This window comes from Podarcis melisellensis (genome assembly GCF_964234715.1).
Source record: "Podarcis melisellensis genome assembly, chromosome: 11".
Classification (NCBI taxonomy): Eukaryota; Metazoa; Chordata; class Lepidosauria; order Squamata; family Lacertidae; genus Podarcis; species Podarcis melisellensis.
Window position 1 is genome coordinate 11,803,032 of NC_138543.1, and position 18,999 is coordinate 11,822,030.

At 44.5% G+C, this 18,999-nt stretch overlaps 1 protein-coding gene across 3 annotated transcripts in view; it reads right to left on the minus strand.

Annotated features, from left to right (window-relative positions):
- SEMA4D (semaphorin 4D) overlaps window positions 1–18,999 on the minus strand; it is a 112,158-nt gene that overhangs the window by 77,717 nt on the left and 15,442 nt on the right. For all 3 annotated transcript variants that reach the window (XM_081930504.1, XM_081930506.1, XM_081930505.1), the window contains exon 2: window positions 13,982–14,024. The gene's annotated coding sequence lies outside the window, so the exon portion shown is untranslated. The remainder of the gene's footprint in view (window positions 1–13,981; window positions 14,025–18,999) is intronic.

The window sequence follows — 18,999 nt, forward strand, 5'->3', positions numbered from 1 at the left end:
AGCTTACTCAAATCCAATTCCTGTGGCCCGCAGGGCACAGCAAGACGTTCAACGCTACTGGATGTTACCAGCGGTGACAAGTAGCTTAATTCTGCCCCATTTATAACCTGCACCACACATGGGGTGCAATGTGAGAATGCGCTCAACGATGAATGTGGAAAGCCTCTAGGCCAGACGGCACGTAGGCAGCACATGAAAAAGCCATGCCACACTATCTCAACCACAGTGGGAAACTGCTGCAAACCCCACACTGAACTGGCAACCCCTGAAAATCAAGCAAGGGAGGAAGAACAAGAAATCAGTACAGTGGTACTCAAATTTAATCCGTTCCGGAAGTCCGTTCCCAAACCAAAGCGTTCCAAAACCAAGGCGCGCTTTCCCATAGAAAGTAATGCAAAATGGATTAACCCGTTCCAGACTTTTAAAAACAACCCCTAAAACAGCAATTTAACATGAATTTTACTATCTAACAAGACCACTGATCCATAAAATGCAAGCAATAAACAATGTACTGCAGTCACACAATTAATCTATCAGTAGATTTTGTGCAGTCACAAAAACAAAAAAGGAACAGCCACAAAAACACAAAGTAAATAGCAAAAACAGACCTCAGCGTAACACTCAAATCAGAAGTGCGGCACTCAAATCGGAAGCATAACATTCAAAACGGAGCGTGTGCGGCTTCTGAAAAAAGTTCGCAAACTGGAGCACTTGCTTCCGGGTCTTAAATGCTTGGGCTCCAAGTTGTTTGAATACCAAGGTGTTTGAGAACCAAGGTACCACTGTACAAGGTACCACTCGGGTTACATACGCTTCAGGTTACATACGCTTCAGGTTACAAACTCTGCTAACCCATAAATATTATCTCAGGTTAAGAACCGTGCTTCAGGATGAGAACAGAAATTGTGCTCCGGCGGCCCGGCAACAGCAGGAGGCCCCATTAGCTAAAGTGGTGCTTCAGGTTAAGAACAGTTTCAGGTTAAGAACAGACCTCCGGAACGAATTAAGTACTTAACCCGAGGTACCACTGTATAGGTAAGGTAAAGGTAAAGGTACCCCTGCCCGTACGGGCCAGTCTTGCCAGACTCTGGGGTTGTGCGCCCATCTCACTCAAGAGGCCAGGGGCCAGCGCTGTCCGAAGACACTTCCGGGTCACGTGGCCAGCGTGACATCGCTGCTCTGGCGAGCCAGAGCTGCACACGGAAACGCCGTTTACCTTCCCGCTAGAAAGCGGTCCCTATTTATCTACTTGCACCCGAGGTTGCTTTCGAACTGCTAGGTTGGCAGGCGCTGGGACCGAGCAACGGGAGCGCACCCCGCCGCGGGGATTCGAACCGCGACCTTTAGATCGGCAAGCCCTAGGCGCTGAGGCTTTTACCCACAGCGCCACCCGCGTCCCATACCACTGTATAGGATCACACAAAATGCCTGCTAGTTTAAGAGAAGCCATCTACACGGGTCTGAACTTCTCATGTACAATCCTAAACAGAGTCACACCTATCTGCTAGACCAGGGATGGAAAACCTGAGGCATTCTGTATGCTATTGAGAGGGAAAGTCCAATGGTTAGGAATGATGAGAGTCTATGGTAGCATCTGGAGAGCCATCTGTTCCCCATTCCAGCACTAAACCCTTTTCCTTGGAAATAATCACAATTAACATGCACAGGACTGTAGTGCCAATCAGTGTTATTTAAGAATGCACAAAGGGGACTTTCAGGATCACATTTTAACTGCAGCGCAATACATTTCTACATCTACTAACTTAATTTAAGGTTTTCTGGAGAGTGCCAGCTTTACATGAGATTAATCCCAAAGCTTTACCATAAAGAATAATCATTTCGCAAGGAAGATGAATAATATAAGCTTTTCAGCAACAAAACTGCTGAGTATTAATTCCTATTGTTCAACAACAGCAGTAAATGGGAATATGACTAAACAAAGAAATGCCACTAGGATCTCAGAAATCCACTCCATATGAAATTAAGAACGCTGATCATGACCTTTTAAAATCCGTACGGGGAGAGGACAGCTGATGCCAGCAGGCTGACAGATAATTAGATTAAAAGGTTGCAAATTAAAAACAGACAAGTTCAACCTAGAGGGAAATTACACATTTTTAAAAACTGTTGAAAACCACCCTCCATTAGAACAGCAGGTCAGAGCTGCACGAGTTGAAGCTTTAAAGTGCTAGCTTCAGAAATTACTGACTGGAAAATTATAAAGGCTCTGTTACAACAGAATGTCAGTTTAAAGGGGATGTCAGCCTCAGATAAATATTAGAGCACCCTTTTCTTTGTCTTCCATCTTGCACAAGTTATTGTACAGTTTAACGCCCTCCGCTTCCGCCATTAAAAATCCACATTTCCTTCAGATACTGGAAGGGAACTGGGCAACGGTTTTGCTCCCCCCCCCTTTTATGGTATTGGTGTTAAATGACCAATCGCCTCTGGCCCCCACACGCCCTCTGTCCCCACCCATCACACAGATTCGCTCACCAAATTCCCCTTTGCATGTTGAGGTCCCCAGGGCCACCCCAATAACTCTCACATCACACAGAATTTTTTGTTTAAGATTTTTGGCATCATTTTGGCCACAACTTTATTAAAATACAAATTTGTGAGTGGTTGCTTAGGCGTTGATTCCGACTATCTGCCCCCACCATGGGGGACAGACTGACATTCCTCACGATGCGAAAGTCAGAATGGGGGAATACACTTGGGGGTTACGCGGAGCAGGGAACCTGCCCTCACCCCAAATGCAACCAAGAGCTCATTGCTATGGCCCGAGCCCCCTTGACAGAGTGGACAAGCAATAGTTAGCCCCCAATTCCTTTAACGGAATCCCTTGCAGCAGCAGCATTAGAGGGGCAGGCACAGCCAGTCCATGCCCCTCAACCAACCAAACCATAAACCAATGCCTAACCGCAACCTTACAAGTTGTGACGATTTGCTACGCAGTAGGCAAAAACCAAATGGCCCCAGCCAATCAGCCAGATGGACATAATTCCTACCAGGCCCCCGCGCCAAAGCAGACGACCCCATGACAGGCATAGCAAGGTGATGCACTGTGAAGGAGAACACGCTTTATCACAAACCAACATTTGTCCTTACATCCAAATGAGCAAATGAGTTTGCGGTCAACCCTCCAAGGCAGAATTACAAGAACCATAAAAAAACCACCATGGTTTGGGATTCTGGTACGGATGGAGCACAGTTTAATAATAATTCAGCTCTAAGGGCAAAGGCACTAAACTTTCAGGGAGGAAAAGGGGTTGAAGGAACGTGTGAGCCCAGGGCTTTCTAACATAACTTCAAATTATAGTCTGGTTTTAGATGCATCACAAACTTACACGGAATATGATCCAGCATTAGGGCACTGCCAGATATCTTTAGAAAGGGAAATGAAAAATAAATTTTTGTTCAGCACTGGTAAAGCATCGCAAAGGAATCCCGCCCACACTAAAATTGTGAGAAGCAAAGGCAACGCTGATAAGAATAGGAATGTGACGGTAATATTTGTCAAGCGTGAACATTACAAAGAAGCCTGAAGATGGCATGTGTATATATAGATTCCATTCTGAAGGTACACTGTAAACTCCGCAGAGCTTAAGAAAGGTGACTTGGTCTCAGTTATCCACCCTCTGGTAACCTCCAGGTTAGACTACTACAATATGCTACGTGCAGTACTGCCTTAGAGATGTTGGTAATCTAGAAACTGCATTCAGTACTAATGGGGACTGCATGCTGTGACCTGTAAAATGTAAAGTGCATTGCTTTCAAAGTGCTGGTTTTGATGTTTAAAGCCCTTCACAGCCTAGGACCAGGACAACTGAAGAACCAATTTTCTCCACACAGTCGTACCTTGGAAGTCAAACGGAATCCGTTCCGGAAGTCCGTTCGACTTTCAAACTGTTCGGAAACCAAAGCACAGCTTCTGATTGGCTGCAGGAAGCTTCTGCGCCCAATCGGAAGCCGCGGAAGCCCCGTCGGACATTCGGCTTCCAAAAGAACCTTCGAAAACATAAACACTTCCGGGTTTCGATCGTTCGGGAGCTGATTTAGGTATGACTGTATATACTTCCCTTCCATTAATATATTCTCTTCCTGCAGCTTTTCCTGCTCAAAGGTAAAGTTAGTGGCTACTCTGAGAAGTGAGGGACTTCTCAGTGGTAGCACCCCTGTGAGGCTCATCTAGCACCTGCTTTATTGCCCCCAGTACCAGGCAAATACATTATTTTAGATGCAATGTTAATACTGCTATTTATGCTGCTGTGTTTAATTAGCGCATTGCAACTTTGTTTCTCCCCATTCACATTTCTGCTTTTTTGATCCTTCCTAGACATACACTATCACAAATAAGATTTTTAAGGGGAATTCAACCATGCAATGTGATCAATAGCACATGGAACAATATCCCCATATTCCTCCTGCTGTTCCATGGATTTCCCCAGCCCCTCAAGCCAAATTCAGGGTGGGGTGTGCAGGGGCTGGTTGCACAAGCAGAAACTGACAGGACTCACTAGCTGAATCCCAGCCTTTCTTACATATTTCTGAACATGGCTTTTCCTCCATTTGTCTCATTTTGATCCCAAACTTTCAGCCAAAGAGCTCAAGGAAAAATACAAAGTTCCCATTCAGATAAGTGTTGCAGCGAGGGGCAGTAATTGAAGAACTCAAAGGCAGGTTTACATTTTTAGAATGAAATTAGTAATAGGACACCTATGTGTTTTCCCTGAACAAGTAAAATTACTAAAGAGACATACTACTACTTTTCATGTGAGTTGAAAACTCAAGAGGTGGCACACAGATTATCCCTGCTCCAAAGGCCACTCAATGAACTTCAAGGTCCAGGTGGTGTCTGAACCCGGGTTTCCCTGGCAGAAGCCTGAGAGTCTTGGTGTGAAATCAGCCAGAGACTATTTGCAGCATATAGTTTGTACTTGTTTTGCAATTTAAAAAAAAACTGGAGGGAGAAGGCAGAGACATTATTTTACTCTCTATAAAAACCTCTTAGTGGCAAAGCAATAGCTGAATACTTTAGAAGCAAATCAATTTGGCTCACACCATATACTCTTTCTCTTTCAGTGCCAATGTTCTAACAGGAAGGCTGAAAGTCTAACAGGAAAAGCATGCAAGCAATAGGAAGAAAAATGTTTGTATGTTTCACACCAATTTACATCCTGCCTTTCCACAAAAACAGCACTCATGGCAGAGTTTCTCCCGATAAATGGCCTAACTCAGAGAGCGTTCCCGTCCTATTTGCATTGATGGCACTTAAAAGCAACTTCCTTTTAAGTGAGCTATGCTGTTCAGACCTTCTTTATTTCCAAGGAAAGCAGGCAACGGCAGCCCCACACCGACATTTATTGTCCCAACAACAGGTCTTCTCATATTTTAATTCCAAGAACTCCTCAAGAACTGTTATGTACTGAGTTGAATAGGATCCAAAATGCAGCAGTCTGATTGGTCCTGGAACAATAGGATCCAAAATGCAGCAGTCTGATTGGTCCTAGAACAATGCAGCAGTATGATTGGTCAGCAGGAGCCACCCAATCCAGCTCCAGATGGAAGTGAATCCACAACCTGATTGGCCTACAGGAGAATTCCGGAATTAGCCCAGGAGAATTCCGGAATCACGTGCATCCCATTGTGTAAATAATGTATATAACGAAGATACTTTGGGGAAACATTCATTCTTCCTCACCACTATGAGCTGAATAAAGAGCATGAAATCCACTCTCGACTCGGAGTATATTTCACTGGCGACGAGGATGGGATTCGAACCCACGCGTCGACTCTGAGTATATTTCAAGAACCACTCATGCAAGCTTCCTCAAAACAGCCCCCCAAGAAAAGACGGGGAACTGTATTTCTCTCTAAGGTCACCTACTTCAAGGGTAACCTGTCATTATGGTAGTGCATGGGCCAGAATCACAAACAAGTTTTTTCCACCCTCTCCTTGCCCTGCTCTTCCCAAGGCCTCCCCTTTTTGCCCTTGCAGAAAGCTTCCCTCCGCCTCCTACAGGCCTTCTGTTTCAGCTTTCCTTGAAGCCACTTCCCTTCCTCAGTTTCCCACAGACACATGAGATTCGGCTGAGGGCCACGTGCAACTCTTGGTCCACAGGTTGCCCAACTCTGCTCTGAATGCAAGCTTCTCAAGTTTCCTAGGCCTAAGAGAAAAGCCTTGATTGCCAGTCAAAAGTACTTGCAGAGAGACATCAGCAGGAGAAGTGATGAAGGCATCACAGAGCCATACCAGTCTTGTTGTTGTTGTTTAGTCATTTAGTCGTGTCCGACTCTTCGTGACCTTATGGACCAGAGCACACCAGGCACTCCTGTCTTCCACGGCCTCATGCTGGTAGCTTCGAGAACACTATCCAACCATCTTGTCCTCTGTCATCCCCTTCTCCTTGTGCCCTCCATCTTTCCCAACATCAGGGTCTTTTCCAGGGAGTCTTCCCTTCTCATGAGGTGGCCAAAATATTGGAGCCTCAGCTTCACGATCAGTTCTTCCAGTGAGCACTCAGGGCTAATTTCCTTCAGAATGGATAGGTTTGTTCTTCTTGCAGTCCATGGGACTCTCAAGAGTCTCCTCCAGCACCATAATTCAAAAGCATCAATTCTTTGGCGATCAGCCTTCTTTATGGCCCAGCTCTCACTTCCATACATCACTACTGGGAAACACCAGTCTTAGGCAACATTAAATATGGTACTTTGATCCATGTGCCCTGCACAAATTCATTGCACTGATGCTAGATTTCAGGACACAGTGCAAGGAGCTATGACCTCAACCTGGAAGACAGACCGTGGCACCAGATACTGTACATAACACCTGTGAAGACTTCCAGTGGTGCCCTCCATTGCCAGGTGTGTCCTGCTGGAAACAGAAAAGGGCTTTCCCCTTGGCCTGCCTTTATATCCACTCAGTTGCCAAGTGCTTTTGTGACATCACAAGAAACCCACAGCCAATGGCAACAGCTGGGGAGGCATCATCTTCATTGCTTTGAGCCTCACAATGGCGGGTGGACCTATCAGTGATTGTGTGCTTGTTTATTCAGGAAGTGGGTGGTGCTGTGGTCTAAAGCACTGAGCGTCTTGGGATTGCCGATCAGAAAGTCAGTGGTTCGAATCCCCGCGACGGAGTGAGCTCCTGACAACCTAGCAGTTCGAAAGCACACCAGGGCAACTAGATAAATAGGTACCGCTGCGGCAGGAAGGTAAATGGCGTTTCCGTGCACTCTGACTTCCATTGCAGTGTCCTGTTGCGCCAAAAGCGGTTTAGTCATGCTGACCACATGACCCAGAAAGCTGTCTGTGGACAAACACTGACTCCCTCGGCCTGAACGCGAGATGAGCACCGCAACCCCAGTCACCTTTGACTGGACTTAATCGTCCAGGGGTTGTTTATCATTTTTACCTAGCACCAGCAGGACAGAGCTGACTCCCCACGGTAAGCACAAAGTTGTTGGGGTGCTTGTCTGTTGAATGGTGCCTCCAGAACTCTTATTGAAATTCAAAATGTGCCCACTAATCCAAAAAGGAAGGCAGCCCCTGATGTCCGGCCTCAGCCAATGCCTGCTAGAATAAAGTTATTAAAACCGATGTTTAACATCCTGATTCCCAGCAAGTCAATGGTGGGGCTTTTTTCTGGGGGGGGGGGTCACAGCTACGTTACTGGAAAGCAGAAACACTAAGATCAAATGGGATTTTGCTTCCAAATAAACCCATTGGGTTGAGTTCCTTGATCCTGGCTTGGAAAAATATCTCAGGAGGCCAGTATTAATTTAGACAGTACTGATTTTAACAAAATTCTCTTGGCTTTCTAAGGAGAAGCTAAAGAAAATGCAATCCAGATCTTAGCTGCTTCCTCGCCTGCAGTGATGGAAGCTAACGTGATCGGACGACAATGTGAGCAGTATTTTACAAGCCATTTTCATAACTAAAGCCAGAATGTACTATTGGATCTCGCTCTGGCATGCTGTGCTTTACAAGCCCATCTGGTCCTGTTTAAACCAAATGATAGAATAATCCCCCCCAAGTTTGGGGATTCTTTCAAAGGGGGATCATTACTTTCACAACGCTTCTTGGGAGCATTATTTGATATAGACTGAAGCAACACAGGCGTCGTGGGAAGAACAATGGCTACTCTGTCTACATAATAAAATGCCCAGTGCGCAAGCTGTCTGGCCCATTTAGACTGCTGAAAATATTATTATTTTTCCCCCTGGGTGGAAGAATTAAATTTACATTTTTCTCCCTGACTTACAGGACGCTTAGAAAATCCAACAAGCGAAAAATATTTAAGGACCACCACGGCTAGTAACTGTCACAGTTTATTGCTGTTTCTACCATCATGGTCATAGCAACCACAGAAAATATATATACAGTATACACTAATCCAATATTAAAGAACAGAATCAACCCAAGTACATCTTTACATTAAAATGTACCTCAGCCTTTGGGCAGCCAGTGCAAATCTTGCAGCTCGCAGCTGATAGTTAGCAGAAACTTCAACGGGTATCTATTAACAGAAAAGGGTTTTGCCGCTGTCCCAGGGTTTTCTTTCTTACTTGTTGCAGGTTGAGTACCTTACTATGTGTGTATGTTTAGGGGTTTTTTACCTCCTGGCTGATAGGATACATAGCTTCTGTTCAACCCCCCCCCCCCCATATTTGTATATTTTTGTTGTTTTCATGAACTATATAAGCCAAAAATAAGTCAGAGAGACTTAAGGGGCTGTCCCTTTGCTCATGCTGGAATCCCCTATGACTCACTCAGCCAGCTCACAGGTAAAGACAGCTTGTCCCATTTTTAGCATAAGGTTAAAAATTGCAGCTCACTTTCAGAGCTGGATCTGAACCTAGGACACTCATCTCATCATCCAGCTCTACAGCAGACTCATTGTATGAATTTGGGTGTTTGCTTCTAACATGGAATTAATCCCCATATTGGGGGGAAATATCCACACTATTCTCTGTGCAGGTGAACTTTACACAGAAGTGTCTATATTGCTGTTGATGAACATGTCAGGAAGCTACCAGCACCCTAGCTTCCCTACAAAGCCACATGTAGCAACTGAAACATTCTTCTAAAATGATGTACATCATGGGTAGGCTAACTAAGGCCCAGGGGACAGATCCGGCCCAACTGCCTTCTCAATCCGGCCCGCCGACAGTCCGGGAATCAGCATGTTTTTACATGAGTAGAATGTGTCCTTTTATTTAAAATGCATCTCTGGGTTATTTGTGGGGCATAGGAATTCGTTCTTCTTTTTTCAAAATATAGTCTGGCCCCACACAAGGTCTGAGAGACAGTGGACCGGCCCCCTGCTGAAAAAGTTTGCTGGCCCCTGATGTACATGGCTCAACATTTTCCTGAAGAGATTAATCCTGTCTTTGAACCCCAATTGTTGAAGACAAAAGTACTGCAGTGGGAAAGGTAACAAGGTGTTATGTTCATTTTCTCTAACAAGGTGCTCCCATATCTATAAATCATCACCCTAGCACAAATGCTATAACTCAAATTCTAAGGACTTTCAAACGGATTATAAAATGTCTGTGACTCCAAAGGATTTGGTCACATGCTGAAGCCTGCAGTTTTCAACTATATTCATGGCTTTCAGGCAGAAAGATGGAACAGCTGCATGACGCATTCATCACGAGAGACAGGGATTCATTTAAAATTGCTTGGGGGCAGGAAGTTGGGGTGAAAATCAACTTCTCTCCATTCACAAAAGCTATGAGCTATCAAGCAGACTGCATGCCCACAGGCATTACAAACCCTCAGGATACCAGCCTCTTAAATCAAAACAATTCATCCCTTTGGACAGGTAATATTGTGTGACTAAGCAATACAATAAAGGACAGAGACATTTGCTTTCACCGTGAAGCAGACAGGAAAATGACTTATTTCCTGTTAGTCCCCCTTACTCATATCTCCCTTGTAATGCTACTCTTGCAAGGCACCTGAGCAAAAAACAAAACACAAATTCTGAACTAAGGGGTGTACCTTGCTCACCTTCTGCACAGATGGTTCATAATTCGCAAATGCATCGCCTCCATGTTTTGCCCTGTTTTGCCCCTCCACCCAAGATTCCTTTCGTAGCCCCGGTTAGAGTATGTGCATATTAAACAAGGGGACACGGGTGGCGCTGTGCTCTAAACCACTGAGCCTCTTGAGTTTGCCGATCAGAAGTTCGGCGGTTCGAATCCCCGTGAGGGGGATGAGCTCCCATTGCTCTGTCCCAGCTCCTGCCAACCTAGCAGTTCAAAAGCACACCAGGGCAAGTAGATAAATAGATACCTCCGCGGCGGAAAGGTAAACGGCATTTCTGTGCACTCTGGTTTCCGTCACAGTGTTCCGTTGCAACAGAAGCAGTTTAGTCCTGCTGGCCTCATGATCTGGAAAACTGTCTGTGGCCAAACGCTGGCTCCCTCGGCCTGAAAAGCGAGATGAGTGACGCAACCCCATAGTCGCCTTTGACTGGACTTAACCATCCAGGGGTCCTTAAAAGGTAAAGGGACCCCTGACCACTAGGTCCAGTCATGACAGACTCTGGGGTTGCGGTGCTCATCTCGCTTTATTGGGCGAGGGAGCCGGCATACAGCTTCCGAGTCATGTGGCCAGCATGGTGGACCAGAGCAGTGCACAGAAACACTGTTTACCTTCCCACCGGAGCGGTACCTATTTATCTACTTGCACTTTGACGCGCTTTCGAACTGCTAGGTTGGCAGGAGCCAGGGGTCCTTATTATTATTATTATTAAACAAGTTAATACGTAGATGCAGAAGTAGGATCACAACCACTGGACCCCAACCTTTCCACATTTTCAGCAGAAGGCATAAAATGAATTATAGGAGTGTGTGCTCTCAGTACGCCTGAGCATGCAGATTCCAAACCATGCGGAAGAACCTCTGCACACATAGCTGTATGTCCCCAGAGCCCTCTCACACCTTCTACTGATCAAGTGGTTGTCAGGACCAGCAGGCAAGAACTCACTCCCCTGCCCGCAAGCTTTCAACACATGTGCAAAGTGAACAGGGCTTGCATTGCCTACCGCCTAATGATCACACAAATATTAGTGAGCCACAGTTGAGCCCGAATACCTTGACCTAATCAAATACAGTCCATCGAAGAGCTAAGTATTCCAGTTTTTAACTGGCGTACAGTTGAATCTAGATTCTCCACAAGGGCTGGGGAGTGCATGTGTCACAAATGGTGGCTCTTATTCTTTTTTGTCATTTGCACTAATAGCAAATGTCACATACCCAAAGAAGAGCCCAAATGTCTTAACTGAATTATAGTCAGGTTGGATTGATTTAAAATCAAGTTGAGGGCTGCTAGGGCTTCCTAAGGAAATCTGCAAGAGAAGGGGAAGTCACACACATACAAATGCCATCGATCAAGACAGAATTTAAGTTAATGAAGGTTTCTTCATCACGGCATCTCCGAATAAAGTTCTGCCTGCCACGCAGCTGTTAAAACGTACAGAGCTTTATTTTTTTAAAAGGACACCAAACTTAGATCATAGGAAGTCACAGTGTTTCAAGAAACAAAATTATGCAGAACGGTGGATTTTATTTCTGAAAACGGTTTTCGTTAGAATACTCTATTCGCCTCATCCCCAAAGGATGATGTTTTATTTTTCTAAGTAGTTCTACCTGTGCGGTTAGTATCACTGCTGTGCAGGCTTAGCCCCACTGCTAGAGATACATTTCAACAAGCCACATATAAACGAAGGTGTACTAAAATTAACATGCTTAAATATAGAAAGGCTCACACTGGTTACTCAGTGTGCGTCTGCAAGCTCTGCATGAGCTGCCACATAAACCAGTAGAAACACTTCCCACAGACCCACATGATAGAAGACCTGCTACTCAAAGCTTGCTACACAGGCTGGGGACGGAGGGGACGGATTGACAGTCATTAACAGCAATAATTGCCTAATATAGGGATAGAACCTAAAAAGCTTTCACATGTTCCTATAAACCTTTCTCTATTAAAAAAACAACAACCCATTTATGCCCTGATACATGGAAAAAAGTGATTTATGATTAAGATTTTATTTATTATGATTTTCACATCTTTTTTCAGTTTTGGATTAGAGCAGGGCTCAGGAAACTTTTACAGCCATGTCCCTCAGATCATGTGGGGGGCCAGATTATATATTTTTTTGGGGGGGGAGATGAACGAATTCCTATGTCCCATAAATAAACAAGATCTGCATTTTAAATAAAAGCACACATTCTACTCATGTAAAAGCACCAGGCAGGCGCCACAAATAACCCAGAGCTGAATTTTCAATAAAAGGACACATTCAACTCATATAAAAAACATGCTGATTCCTTTCTGCCAGTGTAGCAATGGCATATCTATGGTAAGGTAAGGGACCCCTGGATGGTTACGTCCAGTCAAAGGCAACTGTGGGGTTGCGGCAATCATTTTGCTTTTCAGGGCAAGGGAGCCAGTGTTTCTCCACAGACAGCTTTCCGGGTCATGTGCCCAGCATGACTAAACCGCTTCTGGCACAACGGAACACCATGATGGAAACCACAGCGCAAAGGAACACCATTTACCTTCCCGCCACAGCGGTGCCTATTTATCTACCTGCACTGGCGCACTTTTGAACTGCTAGGTTGGCAGGAGCTGGGACAGAGCAATGGGAGATCACCCCGTCGTGGGGATTCGAACCGCCACCCTTCTGATCGGCAAGCCCAAGAGGCTCAGTGGTTTAGACCACAGCGCCACCCGTGTCCCTACGCTTATCTATGGACCCAGCATAATGCAAGTACAGGATTGCTCAGTTCAAACCCTCCCTCTAGTCACAGCTTGTGGCTCCTCAACACAGACCAGTTTACACTGACACAGATTCTTCAACGCTTTACTGAATAAAAAGGAAGATAAGATCACTGATGAATGAAGGATAAAAACACTAGGAAGGAAACACCTTCTTTTTAAAGAGGTATGCAGACCAAGTAACAAACACATCTTAACCTGTTTCTGAAGAATCTTTGTAATTGAAAATGCAGCTGTTTTGTAAGTCTTTTGGTTTTTTTGGCCATATCCATTTAGTAGGCACGTTTTTCATGCTTGAGCAAACCGTGAAAACCTATGCATGTTTACTTATAAGTAAGCCCCACTGTGTTCAATGAGGCTCCTCTCAGGTAAGTGTGTATGGGATTACAAGTTTGTTAAAACGAATGCTTTTTGGTTTTGTTTACTGTAGTTCAAGAGCGCAAAGCAAGTCACACTGGGACTCTTAAATGTGCTGGAATGCACTGAACCTTGTATCCTTGATTTGCATATGGCTGCCTGCTTCCAAAGCCTCATTTGGTTCTTCAGAAAAAAGGAACAGATTCTTGCAATCGCTCTGCTCAAGCAGAATTACGCAAATAACCAATGCCTTCAGTTTCTCGTACAGTAAGAAACTGCAGGGTCTCACACTATTGTTTACACAGTCTGAAGCAAAAAAACGCCTTCCGTGGTTCTAGGCAACGGCGAGAGATTTGCTGTCAAGTGGAAAGTCCTTTGAGAGAAGAATGACAGCATTCTAAAGCCAGCCACATTTTTAAATCCCATGCAGCCTAAACTGGATTTGAGATCAATATTACTTTCTTTAAAACAAAACAAAGCCAACACTGGGAAAGGGAAGGGGAAAACACACAGTGAATCCATAAGGGCAACAGCACTCTGCTTCCGCTTTTCATATTATTACGCAAGATCTGGCAAACCATCAATAATTTTAAAAGTAAATACAATAAGTGTATGCTCACTGGGTCTTGCCAATCCAAAGTACATTTTTACCTGGTGGCAGGCCTCGTGGGGTTCAAGGGGCTTTCTTACAAGTGACCGTATCTAGGATCACAGGCCGATAGCATAATCCTATGCTCTCTCTTTTTCTAACTCAGAAGTAAGTCTCATTGAGTTCAGCGCAGAAGTAAGTGTACCTAAGATTGCAGGAAGTAACCATAAAACTACTCACCGTGAAGATCAGAGGGTGGTTTATTATGGGACTCACTGTATTCCTGCAGGGAAGGGAATAAAGAGTTTAATTGGTCTTCATTCTGTCAGTTTCTCGTCGTCCCCCCTCCCAGGATCTGTATCACAATTACACTCTTTCTGGCTGAAAATGACTCCTTGGGACTCCCACTGGAAGTAGTCAATGTCAGTCCCTAATCACTGGCAGGGAAGGTGAGTGATGGGAAGCACTTTCACCTTTTCCCTTGGGGAAGGATCCTGGCTCCGTGACATGGAACTACCGTGTCTAGAATTCAAATGAATCATTAACATTGTATTCACCTCCAGGAAGGGAAATCAACAATGCAACAAGCAATGAAAGAAAAACCTACTGAGCATTCGTAAGACTGCTCACCATTTTAAGCTGGTTATCAAGGATTGCCAGAAGTCCATGCTAATATATGCAAGTTCATACTCGATTACAGAGCGAGAAAGAATTGTGATGCAACAAAATGTGATGTGCCCCACCTGGTAAACATATTGCCATGTATGCAGGATTTGTATAAGAGTCTAAACCATGGATGATATGTAAACAATATTAAAATACAGGGAAATGTTTAATGTACACAGAATTTAATACATACACAGAACAAAAAATAGTTTCTAAGTACTTGGAAAGCAGCACATAAAATACATTTCAAATTGTTAAGTCCCAGTACCAATTTTTAGGTGTGACCTATATGCAGAACTGAATATTTCAGATGAGTAGGAGCCGGGTTGGATTTCTGGGCAATCAGTTAATTAGAGCAAATTATATTCTAAACAACAAATACCCTTCAATTAATACAGTATTTGTGAACTGGTGTCCAGTTAGGCCAAACTACTGCAAACTGAATATACTTTAAGAAGAAGAGAAATGATGGGGGAACTCCAGCAGGAATTGTTAACATCAGTGTTACGTAACAGCATCAGTGTTCCAGCTACAATGAATCAAATTTCTCCCAAAATCTTCCTCTGCTGATTTTTATTTCAGATACAGTGGTACAGTACCTTGTTTTGCGACCAGGATCCGTTCCGGAGCCCCGGCCGCTAGCCGAAAAGGACACAGGGCAAAGTGCCATGCCTGAGTGTGCATGTGGAGCGGTTTGCGCTTCCATGCATGCGCAGATCACAATTTAGCACTTCTGGGCATGCGCAAGTGGCAAACCCGGAAGTAACCCGTTCCAGTACTTTGCCGCGGACGTTTGCCAGAATGGATGCTAGACGAGGCAGACGTTTGCGGAGGTATTACTGTATATCTGTTCAATTACTTGTGAAGCTGATCTGATGTGCCGAAAATAATTTACTTAATTCTTATAAATACTTAAGAGCACCCACAAGTATTAGATTGGAACTGCTTATTAAAATACCGTATTTTTCGCCCTATAGGACGCACTTTTCCCCCTACAAAAATGAAGGGGAAATGTGTGTGCGTCCTATGGGGCGAATGCAGGCTTTCGCTGAAGCCTGGAGAACGAGAAGGGTCGGTGCGAACCGACCCCTCTCACTCTCCAGGCTTCAGGAGAGCCCCAGCGCCAGCCCCACAAGGTCGGGGGACAGAGGGAGGTGGAACGCCACCATCCCGCTGTCTCCCGAAGTGGTTTGGAGGCTGACGGTGGGGAGACCCCGCCGCCAGCCCCACAAGCTCCGGGGACAGTGGGGAGGCACAGCGCGTCTTCCCGCTGTCCCCGTACCTGATCTGAAGGCGGGCGGCGGGGAGAAGAGCGCTTCTCCCCGCTGCCGGCCCCACAAGCGCCTGGGGGGGAAATAATTTTTTTCTCCTTTATTTCCCCCCCAAAAAACCTGGTGCGTCCTATGGGCCGGTGCGTCCTATGGGGCGAAAGATACGGGACATGAAAATTATTTTTTCCACAACTAAATGATGAGGAAATTGAAAAACAACCTGATTTTACTCAATCGTTACAGGTTTATGAATTGCAAAGAACCACCATGATCAGAAAAAACAGGGATTGAGTAGAAAAAGATGCCTTGCTCCTCCAGCACAACAGCATTGTTCTTAAGCTGTCCCATGAGAAACCATATCTAAACATTTCCTCCTATTATCCTGTTAAAGGAGGAAAAATAAATGCAAAATCTGGATGATGCAGACACTTGTTTCACTGGCAAACATCCACTGATAGTAAAATGTGCAGAACAAGGAAACACCTCATAAAAAACGATCAATGACCACAAATGAGAACTGGAAGACACAAACTAAGATGATCAAATATACTTCCAGTATGGCATGGCTGGGATTGAGACGAGACATATGACTGGGCCAAATCTGTGCAAGCGACTAGAAACAATTTCTCCTAAATTTGACAACAGACTAGAAAGGGCTGTCACTGTACAGTGGTACCTTGGTTCTCAAACTTAATCTGTTCCAAAACCAAAGCATTCCAAAACCAAGGCACACACCATAGACAGTAATGCAAAATGGATTAATCCATTCCAGGCTTTAAAAAGCAACCCCTAAAACAGCAATTTAACATGAATTTTACTATCTAACGAGACCACTGATCCATAAAATGAAGGCAATAATCAATGTGCTGTACTATAAAATAACTAAGACAGTATTGTAGATGATAAAAATTAAAATTATTTTTTCTCTTACTTGCACTGATGATAGTCATTGTTTGGATGGGGGGCTTTTATCCATTTCTGCAGGCGCACAATCAGTCAGTAGCTGAACTGGGTTCCACACAGTCACAAAAACAAATTAACCGAAAAAGCCTCAAAACAAAAACGCAAAATAAATAGCAAAAAACAAAGCGCCAAATACAGTGGTACCTTGGTTCTCAAACTTAATCCGTTCCAGAAGTCTGTTTGACTTCCAAAGTGTTCAAAAACCAAGGCACGACTTCTGATTGGTGCAGGTGCCCCAGAAACAATAGCCGACAGTCGCATCGGATGTTTGGCTTCTGAAAAACCTTCGAAAACCCGAACACTTAATTCCAGGTTTTCGGTGTTTGGGAACCAAGGCGTTTGAGAACCAAGGTACCACTGTACTATAAAAATGAGTCTGCTTTCATCTTGAAATAAACTGAGTACACTGTGGTCTTATGCAGCCCTAAGCAGAGGTGCTGGGGACTAAACACATGGCCTTCTAGTTGCTTTCACGGCGCCGGAAATCGCATTTCTTTGTTCTGCATTTCTTAATTTCTCTATTACTTTTAATTGTCATTAACTGATCATTCTTTTCAAAGTCCTCTCTCTTCCACGCTATAGCCAACTGCTTACCCTCCTCCTCTCGTCTAGCTCTCTGGAGCTACAACACCCACCACCCGAAGTAGGATTTCGAACACTCAAATTTCAGGCTTTCAGTTTAGTTGTTTTGTCTGGCTGCCAGGGGGCTAAGCGGAGCATTAAGGTCAAAGTCCAGCAGCTCTATAACGAAGATTTAAGTAGAATTAATGACATTTGATATGTACATACTGTGGGTTCGCTCCTGGAAACATGAAAATGAGTAATTTAATTTCAAGAAGGACTGCTGTTACTTACATTAAGGAAAGCAAATGTACACATCCCTGCCTTTCTCTTCCCATCCTACATTTAATGTATGCACTGAAAAACCTGTTACATTTTCACGGCATGTTTCATGACTGGAACAAGGACAGTAGAGCACAGGATCAAAGCACTTAAGATACATAGTACAAGGGTGGGGTCACATTCTGAGTCTGAGGGCCACTTTCTCTGTGGGCAAGCTTCTAAGGGCCATATGGGCTGGGAGCGAGACAGTGGATGGAGCAACAAACGTAAACTTCACCTCTGTAGCGTAGTTTCTACCGGGGTGGATAAAAATCAATCAATCAAAAAATCAGATTTTTAAAATTTAAATCGGATATTTAAAATAAAATACTTTTGGAGGAAACATCTTTCTAAAGATTGTTTTCTATTTAAGTTACTTTATAGTCCAAAGACAGCATCTTAAAACCTAGACAGCGTCTTAAAAAGCAGACACATCACCTTGCCAAAAAAGGTCCGTATAGTTAAAGCCATGGTTTTCCCAGCAGTGATGTATGGAAGTGAGAGCTGGACCATAAAGAAAGCTGATCGCCGAAGAATTGATGCTTTTGAATTATGGTGCTGGAGGAGACTCTTGAGAGTCCCATGGACTGCAAGAAGATCAAACCTATCCATTCTGGAGGAAATCAGCCCTGAGTGCTCACTGGAAGGACAGATCGTGAAGCTGAGGCTCCAATACTTTGGTCACCTCATGAGAAGACTCCCTGGAAAAGACCCTGATGTTGGGAAAGATGGAGGGCACAAGGAGAAGGGGATGACAGAGGCCGAGATGGTTGGACAGTGTTCTCGAAGCTACCAACGTGAGTTTGACTGAAGTGCGGGAGGCAGTGGAAGACAGGAGTGCCTGGCGTGCTCTGGTCCATGGGGTCACGAAGAGTCGGACACGACTGAATGACTAAACAATGACAAAGAGGGATTTCACAATAATTCGATGTATAAAATGGATAAGGAAGCGTCCACAGTCGGTGAGAAAGGACAGGTGAAAGGACCACCAGGGAGGCAGGAGGGCATAATCTATTGTTGTCTTCAAAGTCCAGTCCTCCCTTGGTTTTCGAACAGCTTAGTTATTGAACATTTTGGCTCCCAAACACCGCAAACTCGGAAGTCATTGTTTCAATTTGCGAACTATTTTTGGAAGCCGAACGCCCAATGGGGCTTCCGACTGGAGCTTCTTGCAGCCAATCAAAAACTGAGCTTTGGTTTCTGAACGTTTTGGAAGTTGAACGGACTTGCGGAATGGATTCCATTCGACTTCCAACGTATGACTGTATTAAAAAGGCCAGACAAATGCTCCGGATGAGTATCTGACAACCTAGTCCCACTATTGATCCACAGCAGCAGTTAAAAAAACAGGCACCCAGCATTAAGAAGCAACAATGCAGAGTTGAAGACTTGTGTTACCAAATGTAGGAAGAATAATTTATCACTCTAGCAAGCCAAAAATGGTTCTGGCACCACCGAGACTTAGAAGGATTCATG